The 18426-nt window shown below is 37.1% G+C and overlaps 2 protein-coding genes across 4 annotated transcripts in view; one reads left to right on the top strand and one right to left on the bottom strand.

The window, feature by feature from the left end:
- Positions 1-18426, bottom strand: part of LOC124167152 (elongation of very long chain fatty acids protein AAEL008004-like) — a 205093-nt gene that overhangs the window by 117148 nt on the left and 69519 nt on the right. The window lies entirely within an intron of this gene.
- LOC124167133 (elongation of very long chain fatty acids protein AAEL008004) overlaps positions 1-18426 on the top strand; it is a 94026-nt gene that overhangs the window by 23184 nt on the left and 52416 nt on the right. The window contains exon 1 of one of the 3 annotated variants that reach the window (XM_046544949.1): positions 6256-6689. The exons of the other annotated variants lie outside the window; for them this stretch is intronic. The gene's annotated coding sequence lies outside the window, so the exon portion shown is untranslated. Of the gene's footprint in view, positions 1-6255; positions 6690-18426 lie in introns of those variants that run through there. 3 annotated transcript variants of the gene reach the window in all.

The following is an 18426-nucleotide window of genomic DNA, read 5'->3' as shown; positions in this document are numbered from 1 at the left end:
AAAAAGGCCATTTAAGGTATATTTTATCTAGAAGCTTCAAACACTTCTTGAAGAGTTGAAATTCACCAATTTTTAATTTTTACGAAATAAACTGTCTAAATAGCTGATCAAAGATTATCGACACCGATTATCGTAATTTACATGTATTAACTTTTGCATTAGTTTTCCGAGTCCACTTATTATTTTCCACTTTTCATATCGGAAGGAATTCTGAGCAGATTAAATCGCATTTTTTTCTTAGTATTAAAAAAAATTAATATCTGCTTTTCTTTTTCATTCCTTAATATATGCTTAGCTCATATTCTTCGTGAAAATCATTGGAATTTAAAAACGCAAGTTACATGTTTGAATGTCTCGACTTAATTTAATTATAATCACAACAGACATGTTGGAGTCCGACAAACAGGTGTATTTGCTTGCTCGCCGCTTGAAACAGGTGGATCAATCTTGAAGGATGGAATTAGTATGGTGAAGCATTAGGAGTCAGGTGCTAACGCTGGGGTGTCCTTAATGATACGTTGCAATACGACCGGAATTTAGGCCTAAAATGTTCCACGCCACGAGTAACAATAATAAAAATCGGTGATCCAAGCGGTATTGCTTTTAGACACTCAAATCTATGGCAGGCGACATTTAAGGCTTCAAATTCATTCCCTTTATGATCACACGAAAGAATCTCTATGAATCTCAATCTTTAAACTGCGGATAACGTTTATTATGAAGTCTAAAATAAAATTCCCGAACTAGAATGTTGTTCAGCTATAGATAAATTTGCAGTCAAAATCAATTTTCTTGAATATAATCGTAGAATGAAACATTTAAAATTTCAATTGAATTGAAATCGTTTAACAGTTAAAAATTTTGAGAAATAAATTCATTTTAAGGCTATTAGCGGCAATTTTTACACTGTAAATACAATTAGGTACCCATTAGTATTCAAAATCAGCCTATCCCCCTTCGAGGTACGCATAACAGAAGTTGACCTATTTTTTTATTTTTTATAATCCTAATTGAACTATAGAATTTACCGCTGAGTAAGAGTAAGACAGCATTCATGGGCCTAGTATTTAAAAGAAAATAGGAATGTTGACCAATAGAATTACCTATGATTCAATAAAATTACTAAAGGTACGTATTGCATGGCCACATACCTTATCTAACTTTCCCACCCAAGAATTCTTTTTTCAGCACTCCAATTTGCTCCAAGTTTTTCCATGGTCATGAAAAATATTTTGCTAAGGCCATTAAATAATGAATAAAATTTGCTATCGCTCGGGCTGTCATTGAAGGCTATTGAGTTTATGCGTTGGGTTAAATTCCGCAATTATACCGATATGACTTTCGAAACACCGGGAGTAGCTATAGAGAGTTTTATTAGTCAATCAACCAAAATAAGTTAATATAAACCAATCCCCTAAATGTATCGCTTATTTAAAATATGAGTCCTTATGTGCGCTAGATATGGTGATTTAATGCCAAGGTTTGGTTAACTAAATATGAAAAGTAAACGGTCATGGTAAATGTGAGTAAAAGATGGAAATATATACAATGAATAGAATTGTGTACTATGGTATTCACCCCAATTTTTAGTCTTTGTAATATTTCCATTTTATTTGCTAAATATTTCAGTTGATGACTATATTGTCTGAGAAAATATAAGGCAATAACGCGGTATACACAACCATGGTGAATCGTAGAAATTCTAGGATGGCAGATCTTATTGCTCTTATTAACGATGCGAGGAAAACCTAATTTCAATGCCGGAATTTTCAATTAGCTCGTACATATAATTATTCTGCCCTATTTATCGCTTGGGCGAAGACGGCTGTAATTAACCAGTGATTTTGTCATAGCTGCGTAACATTTATTCTCTACGGGACTCTTGACTTCCGGCAAATGTGACTTTGATTTTAAAACGTCCTCTAACGAAGCAAACTTTACAGGCGAAAGAGAATGTGAATATAGTTGATTGATTTCTCCAATCAGAACTGCTGTCCTCTGAGTGCGAGATATTGCGAGCAAGTCCTTGTGGAGTAATTTTCAGTGCGTTCAACTATTCTCTACGCACTAGTATGTACACTGATCGCCTGAGGTGAGTGCAAGCCGTCGTAGTTAAGGACACCGTTACCAGTCTCATATTCATATATCAATAGAGTCTTCAGTATTGCTGCCCTTTCTAATGACGATGGTCGAGTTAAAGGTAGCTTTGTTCCTTCAAATGAAATGTGAATGACGATGATTAAATACAGTGAATGAACTCATACTCACTCCCTGGAGCTAATGCTAATACTTAGTTTAATATTACACCGTAACGTTCGGTTTGATATACCATAAATAAAACCAATATTATCAATCACTCACACTTTTGTTTATTAGAGCTAACGTAATTGCCATAATATCCATTTAATAAAAATACTATTTACAAATCAGAATTATCAAATTTATTAATAAGTGTTGCGATAATACTTTCGTGGGCATTCACAATCCTGTTTATATCATAATAAATTGAGTGAACGATTACTTAATTTTTGTAAAGTGCAAACAAACAACTTGGCTAGTTATTATTAGACTAGATTTCCCAAGCTCCTTGGCAATTGAGTTCAATTCAACCGTGATAGAATAACGCTGATCATTTCACATTTCTAGATTATACAAAATACTGTTAACCATTCATTATTTAAGTTTGAAGAATTTATTTTCCCTCGATATTCGCCATTTAGTTTCATCACTTGTAGATCTATTTCCTCTGTTTAAAAATAAAAACTTTTTAATTAAAATTAAACCTTCAATATAAAGTTAGTATTTTTTAAATGATCTGATGTTAATTTTTCTCTGATACAAACAACCGATCCCAACTGTTATAATTGTATATATCAATACAGAAATATTAGAAAAACAATCGGGGGAATTTCTTAAAAGCATAAATAAGAGCGTTACCAAAAAAGGTTATTATGACATACTTACCGTTAGTTACAGTTAAAGGTTCTATGCGTTGATTGAGAATATAACTTTTTCCAATAAATAAAGCCATTCAAACCATCTCACTTTACTTTTTCAAATTTTTATTGCAGTTTTTCATGTAGTTACTCAAAAAAAAAGATTGCCAAGGGATGGATTTGATATTATGGTTTCCAAGTACAGAGACGTAATTTAAATTACTTGAACCATCCTTAAAAACACGTATGAGTAGCTTTAAAATTAAAATAAGAATTGAGCGTGAATTTGCGTTTAAATTAATGGAAATAGTATTGTTTTATAATAGGTCTAATACATTCAAGGCAGTCAGAATTGAGAAACACGCAGAAAATATGACAAATATAATATGAATCATCACCCATAATAGATAATTGAATGCCTCAGAATCAAAGCGATGGCAAAATCAGCCTTACTCAATGAAATATTTCCTTTAAACGGTCCCATCAAACTGAGAAATCAGTAAAAGATTTTCTACATTTCCTAAAAGAAGAATTGTGGAAGGTCTTTGGGATGCAAGCTTTATACAGCATTTTTCTACTAGATACATAGGGAAAGAGAATAATATATCTTAGGAATTCCCCGTAGTAGATGTATTTGAATAAGTTATCAAAAGGCACAGGCTTAATAATGAGAATTCAAATTTATTTTACCAATTCACCTTGAGTTTTATCGATTGTTTAAAGGTTTTTTAACTTTCATGAAAAAATGATTGAAATGGAACTTAAAGAGATAAATCAAATTTCTTGTTCCAATATCTTTTTCATAGATCGGCACATTTCACGATTATTTTGGAAATAATTTTTGCAAAAATTTCAGAATACGACCTTCAGAGATCACTTATCCCTACCCCGCTCGTCATCCGGCTGCGGTTAATCACCGATTCCATATATGATTAAATTACAAAGTATCATTTAAATGTTTCAAGTCATCCAGTCATCAGTTACTGTAAGCACTAATATGCTCGCTCTCATAACAAAAACGCTCATTAACACCTTCACCCATCTGGAAATCAGGGTATAGTTCATCGTCAATGTCATATATAGCCCTATAGTACAAACACATAGGCTTGGTTTGGTGGCTAGTGTGTTGACTTCCCATCCAGTGGACTCGGGTTCAAATCTCGACGGTGGCCGAGTAGTTTCAGAGACTAACCAATCCCTACTTAAATGCTATGTAGAGGACATATCAAGCGCAACACTCCGTCCTTAGGATGGGACGTTAAGCGGTGGTCCCCTTGGCGTCTTTAGATAAAAACAGGCTAATGCCGACGCCGGGTTTCTCTCCACCCTTCCTTGCCTACCCTTCCCTCATGGCGCAAATGACCTCAGCTGTCGGTCGCCTTCTCCAAATACCATAACATACCATACAAATACGTAGCTATCAAAAGTATTTTTGTCTTTGTTTGTTGATAAAATGCCGTACGAATTTTAAATACGGAGGAAAATATCCAGGCATCTTTCGGTAATCAGCACATCAGCACTACCCGCTGAACGGAGTGATTCACTGTCCAACCCGTCAACCTACAGCTAACGACCCAATGACCGTGTATTCCGCTTCGACTCCTTCTACTCCGCCGCCCTCTTCCCCGTCCACTCTATCCGTCCGCAGCTTCCTCTCACACTCCCCTCAAAAATCTCTTCCTCTCCTCACACCCTACGCACTCGCCTCTCGACGGATCTGACCATTACCTCTCACTCTCTTGCAGACACCCTTGCGCCATCCATAACAACATCCCTCTCCCTCCCTGAGCACGAGACTGTGGACCTTTCAGATCATTCTGATGAAACGGTTCATGCGATTCGTTTTTTTTCAATCGTTCTAAATGAATTGAAACACTTGTTGAATTTGATTTGAAATGTGGCAAAATACGATTCAATCGACTGCAACAAAACCAACGAATGTGGATTAATGCAGGCATGAGGCCAGGCCTCCAAGGGCATTTATCATCTGTCACTCCAATTATCGATATAGTTACCTACCTTTCGTAATGTCTGCCTATAGCCAACGATGAATTCAACTTACACTAATACGCAAACGAAATATATGGCTGACTGAAAGAAATATATCTTTTTCCGATGCGCGCGAATTGACAAAAAAAAATCCGTAAACTTTCCCGGATACTTTCAAGCGTCCCCGAAAAAATATATGGCTTTGTGCCGGAACTAAATATTAAAGTTCGTTGTGGTCGTCCAATAATTTATGTCTTACCTTTCCATAGTTAAATAGATGCATCAATTTCTTACTCAGGAACGTATCTTCCCAAAGTATTTATCATGCATTTTATTATAGTACTAGCGATAAAGTTAATTATGCAATGATATTTCCCGTAGTTTGAGACCACTTGATTCAGAAATCGTCAAAGACCACAAGCATTTTGAATTGAATAATTATAATATATTCTGCATGAATTTTTAAGGTTAATTTAAGCCTTTTTAGTCAGGGAATTTTAATTGATCAATAAATCCTATGGTGAGTAAATAAATCTACTTCTTTTTTCTTCAATTAACGATGAAATTTCTATTGTAGTCAGTTGAAAATTATCAGACTTTTAACATATAGCGTGTTTAAAAAAAGGGTAGAATGGCCCTTATTCTGTAGGCGAAACGTTCATTCTCATCTAATATAGGAGAACTTCAATGTCACTCAAAATATGGATATGAATAATTAATATCGGCCTTCATTTATTGTAAAACTCCTTCACTAATGATTTTGAAAAACTCCCATATTATATATGCATGCATTGAAATGTAAAAATTCAATTAGGTTAGTTGGGCAAGATGGTCTGAAGCACAATACATTTTCATCGGAGCCATTAAAACAGCAAGGTTTTTAATAATACTTCTATTTCGATTCAGATATTTTCGCACGAAAATAGTGATAACATTTCTGATTTATGCTGAAAGTTCAAAGCAATAGCTTGGCAGTAATGCTATAAGAGGGACTGGAAACTTTTCTATGGTAATCAACAAAAAATTGTGGTTAATTTCATTCGGTTTGGGCCCACGAATTATTCATTTCGAACGATTCATTCGCGAACGACACAGAAGTTCTAGCAGACACCCTTGCGTCATCCCCACCACCATCACCAACGACTCCCTCCCCTTGAGCACTGTGACTTCAGCATGGAGAGACCCCCTTCTCCCTCAACACACCTTACTCTTGCCCGCTAGCCTCCCCCCCCCCCCACCATCCCTGCACGTCAACTCGACTCCCTATCCCCCTCCTCTATGATCCCCGCCGTCCCCCACCCCTCGTGCAACCTTCCCGCAGTTCGCTTTTACTTTCAACAACCGCACACAACAACTTCAATCGGCCGCGCTCTCGCCCGACTTGCCGCACGTCTGCGGACGTTTTCGTTCCGTCGCCTAGCGTGCCTTAGGACCGCGACACAGCACAGCCGAGGAAGGACCTAGGTATCCCCGCGACTCGTTAGTTGGTCGACGGCCAAAGGGGCACGCATCCTTCGGGCGCCGCAGCACTGATCACCATCAAGGGTACAGTCCGATTGACGGAATCACTTTCCGGATATCCTCGAGGAAGAAGGTGCCATCGACTAACCATTGAGGTGGGCTTCGGTGCCATTGTCCAAAGCCAGACGGGACAGGTTGAAGTGAAGGATCCACTGTCTAGGGTTGAAGAAGAAATCTACAAGTGCACCTAGACCTTTCCAGGACTACCCGTGTGACAGTCTTTCCTCAGCAAAATATCATCCAGTGAGTACGGAAATGTCTGATGGAATTGCATCTTTTTGGGACGTTGGGAAGTTTTAAGTGCAATAGCGACGACATCGGTCTCGGGAGCTTGAGGAAACCTCTTGTTCCTTAATATGATAGGAGTAAGATTTATTGTCCAGCCGCGATGGGAACTAGCAATTTTGTAAGATCAATACAGCAAAATCATATTCGTTCTTTCGTTTTAAAATACAGACTTTTCTCGCGTAATTCTAAAGCTGGCTAAAAATTCTTATTCTGTGAAATCTGTCCAAAAATTCATCTTGCTAAAGTTGGATCTGATTTTACTGCATCCTTATCGATAAATGTAGATGAGGGACCATCAAGTTAATGCCGTTTCACTGAGTCTAAATATACTTTAGTCTACTTGATCATCAAATTTTCGGTTAATCAGATAAAGGATTTATGAGGGAGGGTGAGGATAAATGCCTACCATCGGATCATTCCGAAACACCACAGATTGCTTGTCTAAGCGAGACGAAAGCGAAACGGAACTGGACACGGCCCTAAACCGTTCTTTACCCGAGCGTTAAACCGCCATTCAAGCATTGGCCACGCTCAAAGTGAGTGCCTCCATGTGAAAATTAAGTAAGAGCGGTCCGCCTTATCCAATTCCGTTTCCTCTCTCATCGTTGAAAGCGAGCTGGACAGATAAGACCGGAAGGAGGGAGGTGGGTGGGTCAACAGGTCTGGCTTCTGAATCTCTCGGGTTCTCCTAATTACGAATCAAAACGCTCAGAGACAATCTGCTTATAATTCTGACTAGTTTCAAAATACATGAAAGAGTATTTAATGCATAAATGCGTAATAAATTATACTACAAATCTGTGTGATGGTATAGTAACAGGGGGCTGTTTATGCTGTAAAGTCCCTGGAGGAGCTAGAGGGGCGAGATTTAGATTTTAAATCTACAATATTATGCGGAAAGAAGGGACTCTAGATAGATTTTTTACTTTAAAACATCTTCTTACCTATCCTGACCTTGTGGCTTGTTTTTTCATACGTGATCGCGAAGTACACATTGCTCCATGTTGACACGATAATAATACTGCTAAATAAATAATTGCATGAAATTTGCCCATTAAAACCTACAAGTTATCGGAAATGTGGAAACAATGAGGATATCAACTCATAGTAAAATTTAATATAAACATAAAAAAAATGATCTGGGGTTTTATTTATCTCGCCTGGTTGTTTTTCGGTGTTCCATTATTAGAAATATTTATTTAGGCAATTTATAATTAAGGTATATTTTTGAAAATTATTTCCAAATGATTAGATGACAAGTGGCAGTAAATTCCATTTTTATTCATAGTCGTTTCAAATATTGCAATTTATAATCTGGAGGGTTTTCACAAAACATGACTCAGTTTCTCATGAATGGAAGCGTTGATTATCTAATATCTGAGGGAGGTAAGAGTAATCTTGGATCTGAGTTAAATGACATCTGAACAAACCTTAGCAGATATGAAATACGAGTCCGCGGTCTTGCTTAAAAATAGTTTCCATATTTTTTAATAGATGACTGGTAAAAGGTATTTTTATTGACGGATAGAAACTCCATAATATTGAGACGTTATATAATATTTTTGGCATATTTGATCGATAAGTTTGTAATCATAATTGCCGCGTTTCCCGGTGGGTGCTGCAAGAAATGGCCTTGAGTAAAGGCTTGGAGTAGAAGATCTCTCGTAATTTAAGACTTCAGCCCTAGTGGAGAGGGCAAGAGGTCCTCTACGCCAGTTTACTTCTCTGCCTCTCCACCGAGCGGTATCGCTAGCGGCTTCAAGTTTTCTTACGACTTTCACTCGGTAGTGAGCAAAAGAGAGAGAGAGACATAGCCACTGGGGCAAGATTAAGGGCGGGCGGGAGTGATGTTTGTAAAAGGGGCGATGGAAGGAGGAGGAGGGAAGTTGGTTGGGAAAGGTTGTGCTCTACGAGAGCGGGAGGGGTGCTAGTGCTCCCGAGCGTGCTCGAGGAATCCCACGGAGAATGCAGAGGCCGACTCAAATCACGCGTTCGCACGTGGCGGCGATGGAAGTACAGACAGCATTCGAAATGTTATGTTGCCAAAATTTTGGTAGGAATTCTTTTCTCTTGATTCTCGTTACGCTCTGGGCATCGTTTCATCTCTTCAAAAGACCTCAAGCTTCGGGAGGGGATTATTCATGGGAGGTGGTATGAAGACGTGTTCACGCCATGCATATACCCGCGTGGGTAGAGGCATAAACACATCCACCATCAAAATTTCATCCTGTGAACACCAAGCACATAAATGTATGTCTAGAACAGTACTGTTATAATTTCTGGCGTCTACTCAAGCATTTTTCCAGGCACGTACTTGCACGGGTCAATGCATGGTGTTGTGTTAAGGCGTGTTCGCACCAAGGATTTACCCGCGCGGGTAGATGCCCAAACATATTCACCAGCAAAATTGCACCATGTGAATAACCAAAATTGCTCCAATGCACAAATTAATGTACAGGATAGTCCTGTTGTAATTTTTTGCATCAATTCAAGTATTATTTTTCAGCTACGTACTTGCGTAGGTGTAAATGCGACTGACTTAATTTCATAAGAAGCAAACGTTTACAGAGTCACTCGCAAGTGCACTGGTGGAAGTAATCAAATTAATTAACAATTTAAGATTTTCTCCATGAATTAAATGAATTCAAGATGCTCGAGCTTTTCAACGGATTATGTTCTCTGGCGATGACGATGAACAGACATGTCTAAGATGAAAGTGCAGACAGTGCTTGAAATTTTGAAGCGCCAACATTTTGGCGGGAACCCTTTTCACATGTTTTGCGCTGGCCTCGAAGGTCATCGCATCAAAAACATCATTTTTCGTGAGGGATATTCGGCGAGGATGGAATTATTTATTTCAAAAAGTTTTTTTTAGAAGCAAAATTTTAGGAGGTCAAAATTCATTCTCTCGAGCGGTCTTTTTTGACAACAAATTACTCATTTGGAACTTATGCTACAATATTGAGGTTTTCAGATCCTTTAAATAGAATAGATTCTTTTCAAATTAAATTTTTTTAATGTCAAATTTAAAATTTTTACTTTATGAATTCAATTGTATCTTTTTCAAATACAAAAATTCTACGTCATTCTGTTTTCAGATGTATTTTTTTATTTGAGGCACTGTCAAATGTTTACATAACTCCGCTCTATTCACCCGGAAACTTTTAATAGACACACCTTAGTTAAAAACGTTTAATTCGTCGCAAAAAACTCACATTGCAACCAGCCAAGGTTTTATACTTACTCTCAAGGTGTCACTTATAAGTGAGCTCCTAATTAAACCTAAATAGAAAACCTAGCGCTGACGATACTTCATTTATCAGAATGATTCTTCACTAGACACACTCAAAACCTATAATAAAACTGAGAGCACTAATAATCGATAATTCAGTGGTTTATTTAGACAAAATTTTATCTTTAGTGATACACTTGATGCAAATTTATGAAAAGAGGGCGAATGATGGAAAGGATGTAAATAGAATTGTAAATTAAAAGAGAAGGAGACGTTTTCGTCCGGATCACGATATTTTGTCAAATTTAATAGACCAGAAATCTCTATCATAATTTTATTACCAGCTTATTTTGTCTAGCTCCATCGAAATTCATGATAAATATCTTTTGCCTCAATTCTAAGAACTAAAATAAAAATTTCGAGCGGCTATAATTCATGGGCTCCGATGGAAATGATTATCTTCCTTTCATAGTTCCAACTTCTTTAGATTTTCCCATAGGTGGATTTGGGTGGGGGCAGGGGTCATTACCCTCACTCCAAATTTTGTCAAATTTTTTAAATTTCTATCAGTTTAATAGTTTTTGTATCCTTAAATGTCTAAAATTGGTTATTTTTGTCTGTTGTTAGGAATAAAAAGAATTTTTTTTGCTCCAAAATGCTTAATTATGCATTGGGTACTTTAAACATTTTTGTACACGGAAGATCGTCCCTCTCTCCCGGGGGGTATTCAATAGTCCTTGGACCCGGGTCATGACTCTCCCCCCCAATTTTGATGCTAAATCCGCCCCTGGATAGGATCCCCTCGCAACAAAAATATAACTAATATTTTTTATATTGAACGATCCGCTATTTCTTCACCCACTTTCGCTGTGGTGACGTCCAAACAAACGAATGCAAGTGAGAGATCGACAAGTGAGACTGAAAGACTAAAAAGAATGTGAATGCGATTACCGCACGTCGACGCCCTTTCACGCTAAAAGCCCAGCCGGAGCATAACGGCGCGTCACGGTCAGCCGACCACAACCAAAATTTTCGGACAGCTTTCCCCCCTCCACCCTCAGACACTTACCTCAGCTGAGCAATGAGCATCCAAACAGTCGGACCTATAGATGTTACGCTCACTTGGCGAAAAGACCTTTCTCGGGACGGTGGATTGTTGAAGATTCGACTGAAAGTACGCAAGTAATTAATTTAAAGGATTTCTACCATCTTATATACTTAAAATTTATTTTTTCATTTCGACCATATATATTTTTTCATATCGAAATTTAGAATCAAAACGTTTGGAATGCCATTCAAAATTAATGGAATGGGCTTTTAAGCCGAGTAAACCTGTTTAAATTATATTTTATTTTGGATCGTACCGGAGAGATTCAACCACTGAAGAAAACCAACCGGAGAAATGTTATTACCAAACACTTTTTGAAGAGCAGTATATTTGTCATATACCAATTTTGAAATCAAGCCATGTTTTATCTTTGAAGAGCATTATTTTATGTTTACATATTATGAGTTTTTTAAGCTTCTCTTTTAATATACACTATTCTCCAAGCATGTACGGCTGAAAAAGATGAAATGACGATGAAATAGCATCATTTCTGCGGTAAGATAAATACATTAGTTAGCAAGCTGTTAATTCTCACCAAATATGATTCAGAGCTTTGGAAACGCATATCACGTAAACGGAAGAATGTTTTAGCGGCTGATTTTCACATTTTAATGAATTTTTTTTTCTCGATATATTTTTAACCATCTCATACGCAGTTACATATTTTTTGTACAAGTTAGAGAATCCTTGTTACTACGTCATCCAATTCAATGTATAATGATAACTCACCCTATCCGTTTCGTTCGAGGAGGGAAAACATTCAAAACTTTGCGGATTTTTTTCGCGCGTATTCCATTGCGCATGAATGTAACGAATGTCATGGCTTGATCGCTAACGGTATTTGTATACGCACCCTCTTCCCGCACCAACCCACCTTCGTATCTCCTTTGGGTGTTCACCTCGTCTGCCGACTGGGGTGTTCGCCAGTGTCCTAAGGCTTCCGCGACGTCGTAAACCCCCATCCTCCCACCAGCAGAATGCAATTTAAGCATTCCCGAGGAAAACACTTGGAGCTGACACGGAAAAATTCCACGTTGCCATCTCGATTTGCCTGCACCTATTTACTTTTTCATTTCCTCCGCTACAAGTGTCTCGCTAGCCTGGGTCAATAAAAATTATCTGTTCGCGAATACGATTATACGATCGCGTATATAATGTTACGAAATTTATTTACACCTGTAACCGTGTCAGTAAAACAAATTCCTCGCCGTCCATCATTGCATAACATTCATTGTTTACAAAATAAGCGGTGAATTTTGATGTGCCCCAAAGGCCCTCATAGAAATTGTTTACGATACAACGTTAGAGTATCAGTTGCTAGGAAAAAACTTTTGGCAAAATTAGGTCACTATTAAATGTAAAATTTCAGCAAATATAGCTTTATCATAATGTATGTACCATGTAAGTCATTTTACATAAGCCATCGTTTAAATAAACTGACGGTTTATTTTATCCGAATAAAATTGGGCATTTAAATTTTTGCATGAATTTAACCAGTAAATTGTAACATTGAGGTGGTTTCCTTTAGGACCGAATTTCATTGTTTTAATGATGAATTTTACATTAAAAACTCAGTACCTAATTGAATCATGAAATTATGAATGAATTTCACCTATTTTTATGGGAGGTAAAAGTGTTCTCTCTGAAATAGCCGCACTTGGTCCGAAGAAATTATTTCCGTGAGAAATTCTGACATGGTCTACTTACTTTACCATTAGACTTGAAATAATCGCCAGACGCGATCTCAACTTGAAGGCATTTTCAGGTGCGAAGTCAAAAGAAAGTTCCCATTGGTTTCTTTGCTAATGCAGATCGTACTTAGGTCTGTGAAGAAACTACGACGTTGCATTGAATAGGACTCAAGACACACTGGTAAATTTCTCGGGTTTGAGTGACAGGACGGAATCTGAACTCACGTCATTTAAACTACTAAAGGCGATGATTTATAGCAATCAATAATCCTCAAATTATTCTGAATGAAATATACTATAACATGCTCCTCCATTCAGTATTCGGATATGTATGTGATTCCGCTGTATGCAAAAATACGATATGACTTATGTATTTCTTTGCCGACTAAATATATTTATTAACTCATTTCTATGCGTGAAAAAAGCCAAGCGTAATTTCAGCAATACGTGAACATAAAACTGACATAAATTTATACTAAGCGGCTTATTCTGATTGATCAAAAATGAACTTGTAATGTACCATTTATGTAGGTATTTCTATAGCACGAACTTCTCATACGAAATGAAAGTTTGCGTGTAAAATACTGTAAACTCAATATTTTCTCAGGGACATTAAAAATAGTGGCGGAATGCTACATAAAATTATACACATGGTTGGGAAACGAATGAAGTGTATGCTATGTGAATAAAGAAACTAATTTTCTTTACCTGAGGTTTTCTTTGTACGTTGGATAGTCGAAGGCATAGAGAAATAACCCGCCAATATAATTAAATTGCAAATTTCTCTTGCCATATTTTTTTCCGGATTTCGATAGCAAAGTAGATAATTGGGTTCTCACGACATAGAAATGCTTAATTGGTGTGAATTAAATAAACATCGGTTGTGAGTGTTAATACATGAGGCTAGCATCGGAATAAATGGTGGGTTGGCTTATAGGCGGCGGATAACATAATAGAAAGGTCAAACAATTTTACGGTCACGAATAGGAGAGGGAATAATAGGTTAAGTTGAAAAATCGCATGCTATTGAGGAAACTTCAAGAGTCTTTGAGGGCTTAGTTGAAGTAAAATGCTTTAATAGTGAACTAAGTATAAGAAAAGATGAATGGTGCAGTTAACGCCACAGCCTTCCATGGATCAGTCACGTAATTCATCCGGGTTATATTTCTCTCAGTTCAGTTCTTTGTGAAGTTTTGAAGGAAAATGCCACGTAAGTGAACAATACGATTAAATGCAATTATTTGGAATCATTCATCTCTGCTATTGCAATTATTTCCATATCTTAACGACATTTGACTAAGAAAACTAACATTTGACTAAGTGGGTAAATACGGAAGTGATGAATGCAAAAACGTTTCGCTGGCATTTATGGTGCGGAACAATTGAAAATAATCGCTGCTTGTTACCATCTCATTATCCCTCTCCGAGGATCTTAAAGTCTATATGTATCTAAGTTTGTGAAACATATCAACAGCACACGTTCAAAAGAAACAAAAAATGGGTACAGCAACAAGTATAATTGAGTAATGATACAGGAATAGCAATCGTGCTACACCGAGCGTAGTAATGTCACGATCGCAATCCAATTACAATCTAAAAACTAATGACGCATGCGAAAGAATTTTTTTGGAGCTAGCCCACGCTTTTGAGATGAGCGTGAATCTTGGAATACGATTACATTGATTGGCGTTGAACTTTGCTCGCATCAAAGAAAGTTAACGTCGATGCAATCAGCGCGGTCAACTACCTTAGAGGCTTACTTTATTGGATACAAGTTCAATAAAAATAAAAAAGGGAAGGAGTGAGGAGGTAGAACACACAAGGCATAATAAAGTGAAACAATAATTATTTGAAAAAACTTTCACAGCTGAGCAATTGAAGAAGATTATGAAACGGTGGGGCGAATCTTAACCTTAGATGCATGAAATGGAATGCAAAATATAGATAAATACCTTCAATGAGTACTACTGGAGGAAAATGACGATAAGAAATCATATACATACTCTCTCCTGGAAACGTCTGATCAAATTTTACCAATGCTTAGGTCAGTGAGAATTCTACAATTTTTCAGAGTTTATATAGAGAGCATAAATCTCTCAAGCATTACACTAATTTGCGCCTGAAGATGATGATAATTCATTGAAACCCGGGTCGCGCTCTGATAAAAAATACGTGATATAAATAATTGTCTGATATCCAGGAAACTTATAATGGAATACCACAGTGTAAAGCAGGAGTTAGTGAATTTTATTACACTAGCGACTTATCCTTAACACTGCGGTAAAAACATTCGCCAGCATGAGAGCAAATTTTTGTGAAATCAAGGCACTCACTTAGATCGCCAAATATAATGCCCCTTTTTTCCTTCATGTACATTTTTCTGAAAAGCAATTGGTCTGCAAAGGTGATTTTATTTCTTCCGGGGAAAAAGTGGGTTGAGACCCAAGAATTTTTTATTTTTCATCCTTTTTTTCGTGAAAATTGTTGAACTTTACGAAAACTAATTAATAAATCACCAATAAACCGGGCTCTCTGATAGTAAGAGAAAAAATTAAATGAATAAATTCAGCCATAAGAATAAGCCAATTGTAATATAAAAATAGTTTTGACGGAGATATTAAAAAAAACATTTCCCTCGAAATGGATCTTCATTCCTAGTTTTTCAGGGACTGGGAAAAAAATAAGTCTCCAAGAAAAATTTCTTCAAAGGAATGGTATTTTATACCTTTGTGCCATTTACACCAAACCCATCACTTCAACATAAACTTAGACACTAAAGGTTAGCATTTGCATTTGACAATATATCATGTGACAAACAGCAAGGTCAACTCTTAGGAGATACCCGGTGCCCTCGAAATCTAAGGTCTGTTGTCTGATACAGCGAGAGGCAAGTCAAAACAAAATAAATAAAACGTCTGAAAAATGGGAGGAGAATATGCTATACGGCGCGCCGATAGCCGGATAGCCGGTGTCCCTCGGTGAAAAAAATAAAATACGTGGAGCCTTTAACACTAGGAATACCGGACTTGACACCCCCCCTAGAACTACCGAATGGAGTCATTTTGACTCCTACCTTATAATTGTTTATTTTTGCTGTTTATGTCTGTTTTTATTGATAGATTGCATTAGTTTATCATTTTTGTTAATAATAGCAATATTTCAGACGTCGTTTTAACAAAAAAATATATATTTTTTAAATGCGAAATTCGACAGTGTTAATTTGAAATTCTTTTTTCTTACATGTTATGTTGTTTTAATAGAATTATAATGGAGGAATTGTACAAAACAGCAAACGTAGACTTTTCAACACATTTTATCATATTGTTTGAATGATCAAAAATATTACTTAGGCTACATGGTAGTTGGGAAGATAATTAACTAAAGCAAAATAATGCAGTTGATACGCCACGCATTTGTCTAAGGTGCTTTAGAGTTCAAGCATTGTCGTTCATTTTCATTGCCCACACAAAGACTTTTGGCAGGTCTTACAATTCCCAACTGATAGATTATTTTTGCACCTTGGTTTTGCCTGGAAATAATTTTTTTGCAGAAACCCGTCAGAAGAATCTGCGGCATTGGACACGCAACGCTTTTATCTACATCTAACATGAGGATCAGCCAACTCTGTAACGAGATTTTTCTAAAAAGTCTTGCGCGAAATGTTTTAGGTAGTCTCATTGTACACTATCCATGAATACCTGCTAAGTCGGGAGTATTTTCCAACGAGTAGATAGGCTATCACTGAGTAGACGTTCTTGTGGTATATTTGTGATTTCATCTCTTTTGGTTATTCTATTCTCTTTTATTTACCTTTCCCACAATGCTAGTACCCTGGATTTTTTGCTGTTCAGCGAGTTTGACTGAGGTAAAGTAATTATATACAGTAACATTTCGCCCTTTTTCAGAAATGGTTGCATTAGTTTCAGTACTGCTAAACGGCAATCTGCATGAAGTGAATTACCTTTTCCAACATAAGGGAAGGCATTTGCAAGATACTTGCTCTCCTTGTCAACAGGTAGCCAATATTCATGGCCGTATTTGTCCGGATTAGAAGGAATGTACAGAGTGAAATATACCTAATTACACTGGGAAAAAGTTGTTCATCAACTATAATGTACGGACCAGGTTTGTAACAAGCAATGTAATTCTCTATGAATCTATCGTACACTATTGAAAAGAGGGCAAACTTGACAGTTTTGAGCCGCTGGAATCAATTAGATTTCTCATCAACTCTTAGACATTGCAAAATGTTAACAAACCTAGTCGTTCGTTGTAGAAAATGGTATTCCCCAGTCGTTTGACCAAATACTCTCAATAGAGTAATCATTTGTACCTGATATTCCTCGGGCATAAAATATGGCTATACATGCAACTAGCTCCACATCGGAAAGTGTAAAATCTTCGTAATTTTGCCTGCGTGGTTCCACAATTGTACATCGCTTTATGTTAGTCAGTATAAACGAATCGATAAATAATCGTATATAATACCTTTTTTTGTAACAACCCATGAAAGGGAAAGTAAATGTAAATTACTGCTTATATTTCGCACGCGTTTTGTCTGAATCTTCAGACTCACTAGAAACGTTTTGAGGAATAAAATCCTCGACTTCGTCACAGCCGAAATGATCTTTTGTTTCACGTTCCGATTCACCTTCCGGTATAGAATGCAACATAGATAGGACTTCTTCACGCTTTCGCCTACTTCTTCTAGCCATACTCCCAGTCAGGAAAAATGAAATCCTTGCTTCATAGGAGTTTTGCAGTCCACTCGAGAGTTCACTGGATTCACTAATGCAAAGGACAGCGCACGGTTTTCCTGTGCGGCACCCGGCAGCCAGCGCTGTCAGAGCCGAACGTGCTAGGACAGTAACTTTATTTCATTCTACTGATTTATTTTCCTGGTTCATCAGTATATCAATTTTTCTGGGGAATCGGTATATCAGAGGTACTTTTTCATATTTGAAAATCAACTTCCACGCAGTCAAGGCTGAAATAAAAGTGCTGCAGCGCAATGCACAGTATTAGCGGGCGGCGGCAAAGGTGGGCGGCGAGAAGGAAGGGGTAACGGAGGAGGGACAGACACAACGGATTCTAAACACATGGATTTGAAAATGCTATGAATTGCATATTCACCACTTTATCGCAAGGTAAAATAATATCAGGACATTCACATAGTTTGTAGATCCAAACACAGACCCGTAAAATAAGAAATGCTTTCAAAGTCTCGCAAATATGGGCCAAAAGGAAAATAATTGTATATTTAAGCCTTTGATTGATTTATATTAATTATTATTGACATAAGAAGAGATAAAAACTTGTATAAATATTACTATTTGGTGAAAAGACAAGCAAAATACAGTAGGGAGTCAAAATGACTCCCTTTGGTAGTTAAAGGTAAATTTTGAAAAACGTGCACTATTTTATATTCTAGAATTATTTTAATCGCACAGCCTTATTTTGTGTCGAAAATGAATAAAAGTCACGGAATTTCAGGTCGGAATTCGGAAAATTTTAGACAGGGCAGAGAAATAAAAATGGCAAGGAGTCAAAATGACTCCATCGGTAGTTCTAGTGTTAACCGGTCTCCTAGCTTATTGCGAGGAAGCGATACATATCTCGTAAGCATTTTGTCTACCCACGTTTCCTTCGACATATTCGAGG

The sequence above is a fragment of the Ischnura elegans genome, chromosome 1 (assembly GCF_921293095.1).
Source record: "Ischnura elegans chromosome 1, ioIscEleg1.1, whole genome shotgun sequence".
Classification (NCBI taxonomy): Eukaryota; Metazoa; Arthropoda; class Insecta; order Odonata; family Coenagrionidae; genus Ischnura; species Ischnura elegans.
This window is presented reverse-complemented; position numbering and strand designations above follow the sequence as displayed.